The sequence below is a fragment of the Tachysurus vachellii genome, chromosome 26 (genome assembly GCF_030014155.1).
Source record: "Tachysurus vachellii isolate PV-2020 chromosome 26, HZAU_Pvac_v1, whole genome shotgun sequence".
NCBI classification, from domain to species: Eukaryota; Metazoa; Chordata; class Actinopteri; order Siluriformes; family Bagridae; genus Tachysurus; species Tachysurus vachellii.
The window spans coordinates 13,599,350-13,614,349 of NC_083485.1; the positions used below are offsets into that span (position 1 = coordinate 13,599,350).

Here is a 15,000-nt window from a genome sequence, read left to right on the forward strand (position 1 = left end):
CTGCACAACTCTGCAATAACCTTTAATAATGATTATTATGCGTATCTTTTTTAAAAAAAAGGTGCCTTTTGATGCAATGATTATGAACGTGTTGATAATGAAAACCTAATATAAATATATATCATAAATATCTAACAAGTATGTATGAATGTTTTATGAAGACCCAAAGTAGGCACCCGCTAAATAAAGTCCCATAAAGACCCAAAATAGGTTTAAATAAGGTGTTATAAATGTGTTATAAACATCAGAAGTAGGTATCGTTCAAATGAATGACATGACTGTATACTGAATTTAGCTATGCATCAGATGACCCTATTATGAATAATAACAATAAAGTGTTTTGAATGTGAAAGGCCCGTTGCCTTTTTTGAATTCTTTAGAATGTGTGTTATGACTGTATAATGAGGTGTTATGAATGTGTCATGAAGGTTTTGTACCTTCTCACAAAGTGTAAACACTAGAATGCCAATGAAAACCAAAAATCAGGTATTTTTTAAAGCAAAGTGTGTGTGAGTGTGTGTGTGTGTGTGAGAGAGTGTGTGTGCGAGAGTGTGTGTGCAATTTAGCTACGCTTCAGATGACCCTATTATGAATAATAACAATAAAGTGTTATAAATTCATTCTGAAGGGCTAAAATATGACCCCTTTAAATAATGTGTAACTCTTACATTTAATTTATTAAAATTAATTAAAGTAACAAATCACCAATACTACTACTACTACTACTACTACTACTAATAATAATAATAATAATAATAAAACAGAAAACAGGACTCCATATCAATCATTTCACTTAGTTAAAACCTGACTTAGTGACCAAACAAGGATTTTGGAACAGATTAAACATACATTCTCAGTGCATTATGGTTAATACAGACCATCCATACAATATTGTATTGATCCTTGAAAATCTTGAGTCTCCTATATGTTATTGTTCTTAAGTTAGGGCTCTAACTATATATATATATATATATATATATATATATAAAAAAAAAAAAAAACTAAGAGGAAATCAGAGTCAAGTGACTCAGCAGAAAACAGCGGTTTTGAAACTCTAATGAATCTTATTTCAGCCCAACACAGGATCGGATCATGCAAAAGTAGGCTGAGCGAGGGTGAGTCCATCCAGAAAGACAGAGAGAGAGAGAGAGAGAGAGAGAGAGAGAGAGAGAGCTGAATGCTTCTTCCTGCGTGACCTATTTCACTCTGAGATTCTCAAAATCCTGCTCAATAATTGTCCCCATCTGAACTAAAAATGTCGAAAATCTCTAACGGGGAAGATTAGCCGCTTGCCAGTGCTATTTCGGTTTATCACATATTAATTTGCATGTCTCTATTGACACCTAATTACAGTAATACCCACCTACACCAGGAATTACACCGATAACACCATCAAACAGACGGCGTTACTGTCAGAGGGAAAGGCTGATAATTAGCGATGTTGTTGTGGAGGCGCACACACGGCACTCAAACCTAAAGCGTTTATCAGAAAAGATGGTGTGAGGGTGTGTGATGGTGAAAAACTGCCACGAGTTTGTGTTATCAGATCGGGTATCGGTGAGGTTTGTAGCTCATTTGAATTTACAGTATTGCTTGTAAATGTTGTAGTGAAAGGTATGGAAGAGTTTGTGGTTTTTAATGAGGTTATATTGAGAGTTTTCTGCCATCTCCATGACCTTCTAGCACTGTACATCATATTGTAATCACTTTCCCTTGAGACAAAGCTAATCGTTATGAATGTAATTTCTTAGTTGTATTTTACAGACTCTCTCTCGAGGAGAAACGAAAGGAAACGTACAGTACCGTATTTACGCAAAATAAAACTGGTTAACGAATGAAATGTGAGTGTAAATATAATAGTGTGTGATAAAACAATTAAAAGTTGACAGAAAAAAAAAGACTGAGAATTTGTTTATATCTCATGTTCGAAAAAAATAATCAGAAACTGGCTATAGTAGTAATGGCATTATAGCAAAATGTATTGGAGTTATAAAAATGACGTATGACCGTGTTACTAATAATGAAATAATAACACTGCTAATAGTAACAGTGACTGTAATTAAATATAGTATTAATAATAATAGTGATGTCTAATATATATATATATATATATATATATATATATATATATATATATATATATATATATATATATATATATATGTATAAACTAGTAATAGTAGTAATGATGTAATAGCACTATTGATAGTATAAGTAATAATGACATTAATGACATCTAATTGTAACGGCAATAATGACGTATCATAGCATATGTAATTAGCAATCACGGTACATCAACACTAATAGAAATAATAACAGTAATGACATATAGTTGTATAAGTAGAACGTCTATAAAAGCAATACTAATATTATTGGTAATGGTATATAATAGCAATTGTATTAATGACAATAATGACATAACAGTAATAGTAAAAATGACATCTAATATTAATTCCTTTAATGACACCAATGACATATAGTAAAAGTACATTTAATACTGATATTTAACAGTAATGGTAATAATATTTAGACATATAGACATTGTACTGTATTAGTGACGTTTAATAGTAATTGTTTTAATGACAGTAATGACATATAGTAGTAATAGAAACAATAGCAATGAATTTACATCAACACTAATAGTAATAGAAGTACTAATAACACTTATGACGTTATAGTAAATATTAGTTACGGTAATGACGTATAGTCCTGAGAGTAATAATAACAATATAATAGTATAAGTCATAATGACACATAGTAGAAATAGCAATAATAATGTCTATTAGTACTGTATATAGAAGTAGCAATGACTTAACATAAACACTAATAGTAATGTTAAGTCATAGTTGTATATAGACATATAGTTGTATAAGTAGAAACGATATAAAAGCAATACTAATATTAAGGGTAACGATATATAATAGTAATTGTATTAATGCCGTTTAATAGTTTTAATGGCAATAATGACATAATAGTGTAAGTAGTAATGACAGTAATGAAATATAGTAGAAATATTGTCTAATAGTATATATATATATATATATATATATATATATATATATATATATATATATATATATATATATATATATATATATGTATATCAAATGTCATTGTTGCTGTTTACATCAACACTAATAGAAAATAGTAATAATGACAGTAATAACATATAGTAGTAAGAATAATAATGGTGTATATTAGTTTAAGTACTAAGGACAATAATGTCTTTATTATTAATAGTAATAACGTTGCCTTATTGTATAAGTACTAATGGTACTAATAGAATGAAGTGATGTATAATAGGATTTGTTTTAAGACATATATTTGTAGTAGTAATAATGACTCATAGAAATGGTAGTTATAATGCCTGCATAGTCATAGCAACAATAACAACATGGGAATACAGAAAAAATCTAATCTTGAGAAATGACAACCTTTGGCTGGTCCCCTTGATGAAAACATTTCTTAACACCTTCAGGTTACTGAGGTCTGGGTTCAGGGTATTAGTAGCTTTATCTGTATTTAACTACAGTAATAAACAAGCCAAAGGAAACCCCCATGAGGAGAGAAATACAAATGTGTTCATAAACTATTTTCCAGATGAGTAAATGTAAAATGAAAATGCACATGAACATCCCCTGTTCATTTTAGCACTAGTGTTTGCCTAAGGAGCCAAAACTTTCACTTCCTATAAGGTGAATGAGTGTTCGAGTGAAGATGAATTCTCAGGAGAAGTCCGTCATTTCGTCTGTTTTGTTTTGCGTGTAACGGCTGTGAGGGCGGTCATAATAACAATATTATCCGCATACGATTTGCATAAATACTCCTCATTCATCTGAAGTATAAGAAACGTGATAGATCAGTGAAAGATTATGCAGCAATAAGGCTGACTCAGGCTGGGACTCTGTGCCATGCTGGCTGTGTTCCAAACCACTGCTGGTGGGCATAGAAATGCCGTAATGAGCACTTCCTTCGCGCGGTTCTTGGCTTCTTCCTGCACCACCGAGGCTTTGTGTATAGCGAGGATTTTTGATAAACCACTTCATTCAGTTAGGTGCTCCATGAGCTTCCAAGTATGAGCTAGAGAATTTCTTCAAAAAAGAAATAAATAAATAAATAAAAATATCTTCGCATTCAACGCATGTGGTTTTTGGAAACATCTGAAAATTTTTTTTATCAATTTACAGTAATGTTCAATGTTGTGGAACATCTACATCCACAAAACAAGTTAGTTCTTGTTCTCACTTCCGTTATAGTAGCTATAAACGGTTGTTCCTACACCGTCTTTCGTTAAATGAACAAGACTTGAAGCTCGTCTTGCACGTTTTCGAGAAACCTTAAAGCGTGAACTTCTCCATTTACGATTTATTTATTTATTGTCAGAAAACGCGAAGTCGCGGCTTTTCGTCTGACTGTTCCTAAAACTCAAGGCTTTTTCCATTAATACAAATAAACTTAGTGCAGAAAAAAACATGACATTTTTATACACACGTTCCTGTTTAACTATAGAAACGATAAAATATTTGAAGAAGTGTATTAATTATAGCTAACTAGCTACTCGGGGAAAAGTCATCTGTTTGGTAATTTTGAATACGTTGCTTTGAAATGATGATATATATTTTTATTTTATACCTACTGTATATTCAATTTCAAATGTCAACATTGGCTTTCAAACATCGTGCACCGCACCTTTAAGGAAGGAGTCTTCAGTGTCAGTAATAGTAACAGGAAAGTCGGAGGATTTCTCTGTAACACGACAAATCGTCTTGTTTAATTATCTTCTTAAGAATAAAGAGAGTTTCGCTCTGGCTTGTTTCATGGATGTCCTATAACATTAGATGTAACTATAAACGGATAAAACGTACGACATTTTCATGGTGAGAAATAAAAAAAATTGTATTTATTGGCAAATCGCTGGAATAAAAAGGAATAAAAGATATTTTTATCGTAACTGTGGAGTGAAGAGAGGTGACTTTAGTATAAAAGCACATCCTCAATTGGTTTATTCCTTACGTGTTTTTTATTTTATACCTACATCATAATAATTGTTTTACTTTACTATGTAATCCAAACAAAAATAAAACACATTACGCTATTGCTGTAAAATAATCAGCAAGATCTGAACGCTCGAAACTATTAAGTACAGATGACCAGGTTACTATATATATACATGTATATATATATATATATATATAATTTTGTTTGTTTTTCTTTTTCTTTGCATTTTAAAGCATGTTGTTGGTAGATGGCATGTTTATGTGTTCACATGTGTGTGTGCCACCTATAAGCTGTAGTAAGACTGATGACTGGTCTTGAGCGGACTTTAACGCACGCTATTCTCACAGGAAAAAAAAACGTTAATGACTAGTTTTCTGCCCTTCTGTCTTTTTTCTGTGCATTTGCCCCTTTCCTTTGCAGCCTTGACAGATGCGCTTCACGCCATGATCCGGCTCGTAATGACAGAGTGCGATCGAGGCGGCTTTGCCTGCTCTTGTTGGTACGACGTTGTGTGTTATCATGCAGCGAAAAATACATGTTGCGATACCTGAAATGCTCCGATAAGGGCAATTTACTGTCTAAGAGCAAAGCTGCTACCTGTAAATACACAACCTAGAGCTGGGCCACACGGAGACATTATATAATGCTGATGTTGTAATTTCTAGCACAACACTGCTGAATCCTGCCTTCTGATTGGTCAGAAGGTGCTGCATTGTTTTCTATAACAGCAGCTCATAGAGTAGTTCCTACAAATGAAAGTTTTATATTAACAGGAATTTTAATTTATGTTTTACACTCCTGTTTCTATGGTAACGGCTTATAAATAAATTTCTAGTGTTGTTTTCTGTAAGGAGGATTAAAGATGGGGTGCACGATGTTTGAAAAATGCTTCAGAAAACCGAGTCGGGCCGACAAACAAAACAAACGTGTAGCCAATGCGCAGAAAGGGGCGTGTCTTGTCAATATACGTCGGAGAGAGTGTTCAGTGCACATGTGTGACATTAGCAGAAAGCGATTAAAACATTGACATGGAGGATAAAAACGAAAAGCGAAGAAAGTCTTACGATAAGGCAATAAGTAGAACCCGTGTTAATATAGGATCAGCCTTCCAGTGCTGAAGAGAACTGAACGTCATCCACATGAAATGGAGCTAAACCTTTCACGGTACAACACACAGTACTACAAAAACACACCTGTGTTACCATAGTATTACTCATTGTGTTCATTTACTGATAAAAATATCCCATCGGCCAGCCGCCCCAGCAGGTTCCGCCATAATAGTTGCCTGGGTTATGTAGGTATGTGTGGGGCGGAGCTATCAAAACAGGGGTGACACCCATTTGGGTTAGGGGCGTGTTTGTTTTGGTGATTTCAAATGTCAACATTGGCTCTCAAACATCGTGCACCGCACCTTTAAGGAAGGAGTCTCCAGTGTCAGTAATAGTAACAGGAAAGTCGGAGGATTTCTCTGTAACACGACAAATCGTCTTGTTTAATTATCTTCTTAAGAATAAAGAGAAGCTGCTGAAGGGACGAGAGTTTCGCTCTGGCTTGTTTCATGGATGTCCTATAACATTAGATGTAACTATAAACGGATAAAACGTACAACATTTTCATGGTGAGAATTTAAAAAAATTTGTATTTATCAGCAAATTGCTGGAATAAAAAGGAATAAACGATATTTTTATCGTAACTGTGGAGTGAAGAGAGGTGACTTTAGTTTAAAAGCACATCCTCAATTGGTTTATTCCTTACGTGTTAAAGCAGGCGCTCTGTTCTGAGAAACGTCGTCCAGCAAGATGGTAACAAGCTGACTGGATGCAGAATCTGTTTTTCTTCCATATTTTATTTTCGCTGTTCCTCAGCCTCACTGCTAAGTCATTCGTTTTACTAGAAGTTCAAACAAAAGAAATGTTATTGAACCGAAATATACATTCTGGTCTAATTTGTTAATCGCAGTGAGCTTTTTTCTTGCTAAAAATAAAGGTTAAGTAAATAGATAAATAAATAAGCGGCGAATTCTTTTCCTCTTTTTTTTAATGATCATTTATTTTAATGTTTCGAATGAGCCATTTGGAGATTTGGAGTTTCTTCTTGCTCGCTTTCGCTCCTTTTCACTGCTTGTATATTTATTTTATTTTTATTTAGATTTCCATCTTTAACTTTGGCGCCGACGTGTCGCCCATTTGCGTATCGTTTGTTTGAACGACTAATCAGCACAATTAAAATGAAGATTTAGCGTGTATCTCTGGAAGGGTCGTATAGTCTTTTGTGTATTATCACATTTCCAGTTTCCTCCTAAATCTCCGCTCCATAAATATCCTGCTTTTGTTAATCTGCCTTTTTTTTTGTTTTTTTTTTGATACTGAAGTCTCTGAATTCAAAGTGCCATAAATCAGTCTGCCAGCTCAGCCTGCGCCTGTGGGCAAAGCTCATGAAGGCGACATTGAGTTCCTCTTTTCAAATGTGTCTTTCAGGGGCTTTGCTCGGTTCCTTATCCTTAAGAGTCGAGACTGGAGATAACAACAGTGATGCTGTCTTTATTTTTTTTATATGAAACTTGCAACACTTGGAGAGAAAGATTGTCCGTAATAACAGGTTATTTTGAAATGATGCCTTTAATGACAAGGTGTTTTAGGCTTTACTTCTATCCCAGTGGTCTGACTTGAACACGAACACACACACACACACGCACGCACACACAGAAAAACACACACATACGCGCGCGCACAAGTTCGCACACAAACACTGTAAACGAGTGAATGGACAGGGCAAATGAGATCAGCACAGGCCCAGGCCAAGAGGGGCTGATGTCATTGGAGCTGATAACAGCTTTCAGATGTGCGTTTGCGCAGTGCGGCCAACACAACGACGACTTCTTCCATTACACATCGCACAGGCATCGGCCGGCCTGCCAAATAGTCTCCCAGTGATGTCACACCGGAGCGCGTGGGCTTCAAATGGTACAACGTCAAACAGCATCCACTCGTGCCAGGGTGTCATTCTCTGGGTGTGTTACCCACTAATACACACACACACACACACACACATTTACAGACACACAAAACACACAGACCTCTTTATACACACTGTAATCACAAGGCAAAAAAAAACAAACATTACAGGATTATACCACTCCAGATCGACACTTTTTGTCTTTTGTGTTGTTCCCGATGTAACGTTAGGTATCATAAACACGACAGTGTTTATACGTGACTCAGCTCTAGTATAAGCTCGACAGCTGACACGTCCTCGGCTTTTAATTCTCTCTGATTAATCCCTGCATGTCCGCAAGGGCCAGGTCCCATCCCTCGCTAATTGGGCCTCATTTCGCCTGGGTGCTCGCTCTCTCCGTCCAGTTATGGTTACCCTTGGAAACTGAGAAAATATTTGGGTAAACCCAATACGGTGCTTGGGCTTGCATTAAAGCTCATCGTGCTCTGCTAAAGGCCAAAGTCCTACTTTTAAAAAAAAGTGATGTAATTGCTGGAGACTTGATTTAATCAATGCTGTGAAAACAAACTGGGAGGACGATGGGTGTCACAGGCACACAGGGTTCACGTTACAAAGTGTTCCCGATTGAAGCGCATTCATTTAGCCGACGCTCAAAAGCTCTTTGTCCTGTTAATGCCACCGGGACATGAACTTGTCTCGCTTAAGCTGTGTGTCAAAGAGTGTGATAAACTCTCAGAGAACCAGCCAATAATGTGCGATTAGTCACACGCGAATCGGGACGTGGTAAAAGGTCGTCCATGACAGCGGAGTGTGTTTTATGAGGCTTGTTTTGGTGGAGCACGCTGTTGCATTGATTTGTACTGTTGTTTTGTTAGGCCTAGAATTAAGGGAATACCAATTCTTTCATGATAAAGCCACAATTCATGGTAATATATGTAACTGCATTATTTGTCCTGGCAGAGAGCGCTGCTTTTTTTGCGAGCTCGCGGCTGGACGCTTTATAACAACGTTTAGTGACGTGTATTTATCTTATTTGAACTAAGATTGTGCTCCGCATCATTAATCCTAAAGATTTGGTCATCCAGCTTTGTAGACGTGCTGCTGAAAAACTGTCCGGCACAAACTCGAACCTCCTGCATGGACTGAACTCGGGCAGAGATCCACTGCACGTGTCTGTTTAACTACGCACATGTTACGGTACCTACAGCGTCAAAGTCAGCATTGGTATCAGAGTCAGAATCAATGCCAGAATTCGTTCAAAAATCAGAGTCAGTGTAAGAATCATAATCAGAGTCAGTATCAGAATCCTAATCAAAGTCTGAGTCAGTATCTGAATCAGAACCTTTTAATTCACTGTTTACAGAGAATTTGTCTTGGATAATTCACACAGTATAGGCAGAAAACATGTTACGTATTAACATGCTAATGTTAGCACTAAATGACTCAAGTTACGAATCATTCTGCACATCACCAACACGCTTGCGATCAGCTTTTGGCACCTGAAGTCACCTGACCTGTTAAAGGTGGCGTTTTTGAGCTTAACTGCTGGTGTGGATAATGAGTGGGAGGAGTGCAGGCGTTGTTGTAGGGCCATTGTTACAGCCTGTCGTGGTGGTAAATACACTAACCCACCCCTATTGTGGCTCTGTGTTAAGGCCACGGGATGGGTTCGACTCACTCGGGATTGGACGTTTCAAAAGCCTGCGCTTGTTAAACAAAGAGACAATGAGTGAGAGAAATGTTTATACGAGTAATTCTCTTCTTCCTGATCCATGCAAATAAAATGAATCCTACAGGTTTGTCAGGTTGTGATGCAGTCGTGCAGCTCACTGAATTTACACCCGAGAGCAAAAGTTTACACCCCCCCCTTAGGACCAAATGACAGAAATGGTGTGTTTTAGAAATATTAGTATAGTATAATATCTAGTGTAGAAATAACCTTAATATGTTAAAAATAAGCACAGTAAGGGGACACAAGGGGAAAAGTAGACCGGCTCACATGTTTACATCTTCCTTCTGTTTGGTTTTCTAAGAACTTGTTGGTTAAAAAATTGACTTCCTGTTTTTGGTGCTTAAATGATTCTCCTGTTGATTTTTGTTTGGATGGTTGGATAGAAGCAGGATTAAAAAAGTCAAATAGAAAAATAGTAAAATAGTAAAAAGGTTCCATTTTTTCCCCCCACACAGAAAATATATACTATAATGTAGGAAAGAAAAATAATTACAATCAAGCTTTCCCCTCAATATCAATATCAATATCTATCTATCTATCTATCTATCTATCTATCTATCTATCTATCTATCTATCTATCTATCTATCTATCTCTCTCTCTCTCTCTCTCTCTCTCTCTCTCTCTGTGTCTTTCAATATCAATGGTTATCTATCTATCTATCTATCTATCTATCTATCTATCTATCTATCTATCTATCTCTCTCTCTCTCTCTCTCTCTCTCTCTCTTTCAATATCAATGGTTATCTATCTATCTATCTATCTATCTATCTATCTATCTATCTATCTATCTATCTATCTATCTATCTCAATATCAATAATTATGTATCTCTCTCTCTATCTCTCTCTCTCTCTCTGTGTGTGTCTTTCAATATCAATCCCCCCCCCCTCAATATCAATATCTATCTATCTATCTATCTATCTATCTATCTATCTATCTATCTATCTCTCTCTCTCTCTCTCTCTCTGTGTCTTTCAATATCAATGGTTATCTATCTATCTATCTATCTATCTATCTATCTATCTATCTATCTATCTATCTCTCTCTCTCTCTCTCTCTCTCTCTCTCTCTCTGTGTCTTTCAATATCAATGGTTATCTATCTATCTATCTATCTATCTATCTATCTATCTATCTATCTATCTATCTATCTCTCTCTCTCTCTCTCTCTCTCTCTCTGTGTCTTTCAATATCAATGGTTATCTATCTATCTATCTATCTATCTATCTATCTATCTATCTATCTATCTATCTATCTATCTATCTATCTATCTATCTCAATATCAATAATTATGTATCTCTCTCTCTATCTCTCTCTCTCTCTGTGTGTGTCTTTCAATATCAATGGTTATCTATCTATCTATCTATCTATCTATCTATCTATCTATCTCTCTCTCTCTCTCTCTCTCTCTCTCTCTCTCTCTCTCTCTCTCTCTCTCTCTCTGTGTCTTTCAATATCAATGGTTATCTATCTATCTATCTATCTATCTCTCTCTCTCTCTCTCTCTCTCTCTCTCTCTCTCTCTCTCTCTCTGTGTCTTTCAATATCAATGGTTATCTATCTATCTATCTATCTATCTATCTATCTATCTATCTATCTATCTATCTATCTATCTATCTCTCTCTCTCTCTCTCTGTGTCTTTCAATATCAATGGTTATCTATCTATCTATCTATCTATCTATCTATCTATCTATCTATCTATCTATCTATCTATCTATCTATCTATCTATCTATCTATCTCAATATCAATAATTATGTATCTCTATCTCTCTCTCTCTCTGTGTGTGTCTTTCAATATCAATGGTTATCTATCTATCTATCTATCTATCTGGATGGATAGAAGCAGGATTAAAAAAAATCAAATAGAAACTGTTTTTAGAAACAATCTCTCTCTCTCTCTCTCTCTCTCTCTCTATATATATATATATATATATATATATATATCTGTCTGTCTAAAACTGTAGCTAAGATTGTCGCTCTGTATAAAGTTATCTGCCACATGCCATAGCTGTAAATATTCTATTCTATACTGGTTTATGTGGATGGATCTGGTTAGTTAATGGATCTGACTGTTCATATTTTTTTCTTTGTCTTCTTCTACAAACACAAACATAAAACCTAATTCCTAAAACAGTTCTGGTCGACATGCCAAAATCATCAGCACGACAAACAAAACACACCATCCTGGTTAAACTGGTCTTACTGGTGTAAACTGGTTTGTAACGATCCACTAACTACACTGGAAACAATGCTAATCGATTAAGCCAGTGCTGTAAACGACACAGCGGTGGAGTGGACGAGTGAAAACACCCAGATTCTAGGAGTTTAAGGAGTTTGTCTGCATTTCTGGATAGATTTGATCTGAAATTAATCAAAGTCTGAACCTAAGACTGGATGCTGGAAAAAAAACAAACCTGTAAAACCAGTAAAAGTTTAAGATATTGGTGGAGGAAATATTCGACGCTAAAACAAATATGTATACAAATATGTAACGTATGTGTGTGTGTGTTTGTGTGTGTGTGAGGGTTGTGTTTTATATGCTGTTGTATCTACAGGTTTATCTAGAGACACATTTAGAGTCTTTAGAGCGAAACAACGAGTTGTGCGTGACCTTGATTCATCCTTGCGTTTCCTTTCAGGTTGCCTTTGATAGGCTAATGTGTTTTAGCACGACCGATCGGATCAGATTATAGATTAGAGCGGCTTAGCCGTTGCCTCGACAGGCAGACGTCCTCATTGTCCCGTCATTCGTTCGCTCTGCTTTCCTTTTCACAGCCGTTCTATTTCCTGTAATCCTTATACAAACATCATCTGATGCAACCGCGCAAAATCCGGCGGTGTTTCGTGGTGTGCAATCTGGGTTCCTTCTTAGATCATCTCAAGGTTTTTATTTTTTATTTTAATAACATGATTTCTTTTTTTTTTTAAAGAAATGATCAAGAAACTAGCGAGAAACACTTGGTTTGAAGAAGAACAAATCATTTGCAAACGATCATTTAATCAGTCTAGCGTTTCTTATACAAGTCCTTTTTCATTATATTGTGTGAAGTGTGATTAGTGTTAGATTCACTAAAACTTTTTTTTTTTTTAATTGTAATTCGCACCACACCCAATCTGAGAGACTTATTTATACCTGTGAAAACCACAATCTGTGAATTGAAGTTTTGTTCTCACTGACAGGAAGATCAGTGACTTACACACACACTTTAAAAGCATAACGTACACCTCCAGGGGTTAACACACACACACACACACACACCGGTTTGATTCCTATCACCATCAAATAAATCTCTTGGCCTAATCCCGCTGACCTGAAACATCGGGGAGATATTTGTCTTTGTAACACAAGTCCACAGGAGACGATGGAAGGGCTGATTATTTGACCCCCAGGCAGAATAATCACTTTTCCTATTAATGCAGGCGCTTAAGGAAAGAAAGCAAAGTGTGGAACTTGAGCTGCGGGAAATTCGCAGCGCTAATGGGAAACACACTGTGTTAATCAGAACCGTGCAGGACGGGTTCAGTGACCTGAGGGTGACCTTCACTCGTGTTCAGATCTGTAATCTGGAGCCCTAAAGTCTCCTTAGTGAAGACAGAAGAAAAACCCTCCTTTTTATGAATATTTATACTTTTATATAAAATAAAGAATAAAATAGAGCGTGGTGTTCCGTCACAGGAAAATAATACAGTTGAGTATCTTCCTCAACAGTCAGTTAAAATGTATTAATTAATGACATGACACCATTTTATCCGTTTTTACTTACCTTTAATGTGAGGGATTGTCAAGAACAATCATCTGTCTGTCTGTCTGTCTGTCTGTCTGTCAATCTATCATCTCTCTGTCTGTCTGTCTGTCTGTAAATTATGTTATATATAATGCTATATATAATAACATTATACATTATATTCAATTATACACCTTAATAAACAGTGTAACAGCTTCTGTGTCTAACGCTGAATATAAATTGAAATAGTTGTCTGTCTATCTATCTATCTATCTATCTATCTATCTATCTATCTATCTATCTATCTATCTATCTATCTATCTATCTATCTATCTATCTATCTTTCTATCTATCTGTCTGTCTGTCTGTCTGTGTGTCAGTCTGTCTGTCTGTGTGTCAGTCTGTCTGTCTATCTATCCATTATATTATACACATTTATGAACACTGTAACAGCTTCTGTGTCTAATGCTGAATATAAATTTAAATAGTTGTCTGTATGTCTATCTATCTATCTATCTATCTATCTATCTATCTATCTATCTATCTATCTATCTATCATCTCTGTCTGTCTGTCTGTCTGTATTCATTAACATTAAATTATACACCTTAATAAACACTATAACAGCTTCTGTGTCTAACGCTGAATATAAATTTAAATAGTTGTCTGTCTATCTATCTATCTATCTATCTATCTATCTATCTATCTATCTATCTATCTATCTATCTATCTATCTATCTGTCTGTCTGTCTGTCAATCTATCATCTCTCTGTCTGTCTGTCTGTCTATCAATTAACATTAAATTATGTTATATATAATGTTATATATAATAACATTGTAAATTATATTAAATTATACACATTAATAAACACTGTAACATCTGATGTGTCTAATGCTGAATATAAATTGAAATAGTTGTCTATCTATCTATCTATCTATCTATCTATCTATCTATCTATCTATCATCTCTGTCTGTCTGTCTGTCTCTATCCATTAACATTAAATTATACACCTTAATAAACACTATAACAGCTTCTGTGTCTAATGCTGAATATAAATTGAAATCTAAATTTAAAGTCCTGTTTTAAAGTTTCATTTCATGTAATAAAATATCCGGGTTTGGTCGTGAAAATCGACAGAAAACCTCCAAATTTCTGATTAGGAACTGACCAGCTGGAGGTCAGTAATGAGGTAAATCCTCAGCTGGGAAACTTCTAGAACATTTGTATAAAATGGTGACTTTAATCCTTCAGGAGTTTTCTAGAACAATTCAGACTTCAGACATCTCCAGGTTTTCACTTCTACAAAGCCGTCAGTCTGGTTTAAATATCGTTTATTAATAGCGTATCTTTCAGACTTAACACACCGATGCACATTTCCTCAGATTTCTTCAGATCAATATCTCATGCTCGTGTCTGTCTGACCTGAGAGTCCACGACTTCTTCTTTTTCTTTTTTAGTGCTCAGGTTTTTGCCTGCGACTTCAAATGTCACTGTTATTTCAGCCTTAAGGTGACGAGGCTAGAACTCGCAGCTTCGGAGGTGGAAGTTCAGAATAAGGCACCTCACAGTTTCATAGGTGACACATTGACTGG

General features: G+C 35.6%; 1 long non-coding RNA gene across 1 annotated transcript in view; it reads left to right on the forward strand.

The window, feature by feature from the left end:
* The window catches only part of LOC132841114 (uncharacterized), a 79,731-nt gene that overhangs the window by 1,829 nt on the left and 62,902 nt on the right, over nucleotides 1-15,000 (forward strand). The gene's annotated exons all lie outside the window — the stretch shown is intronic.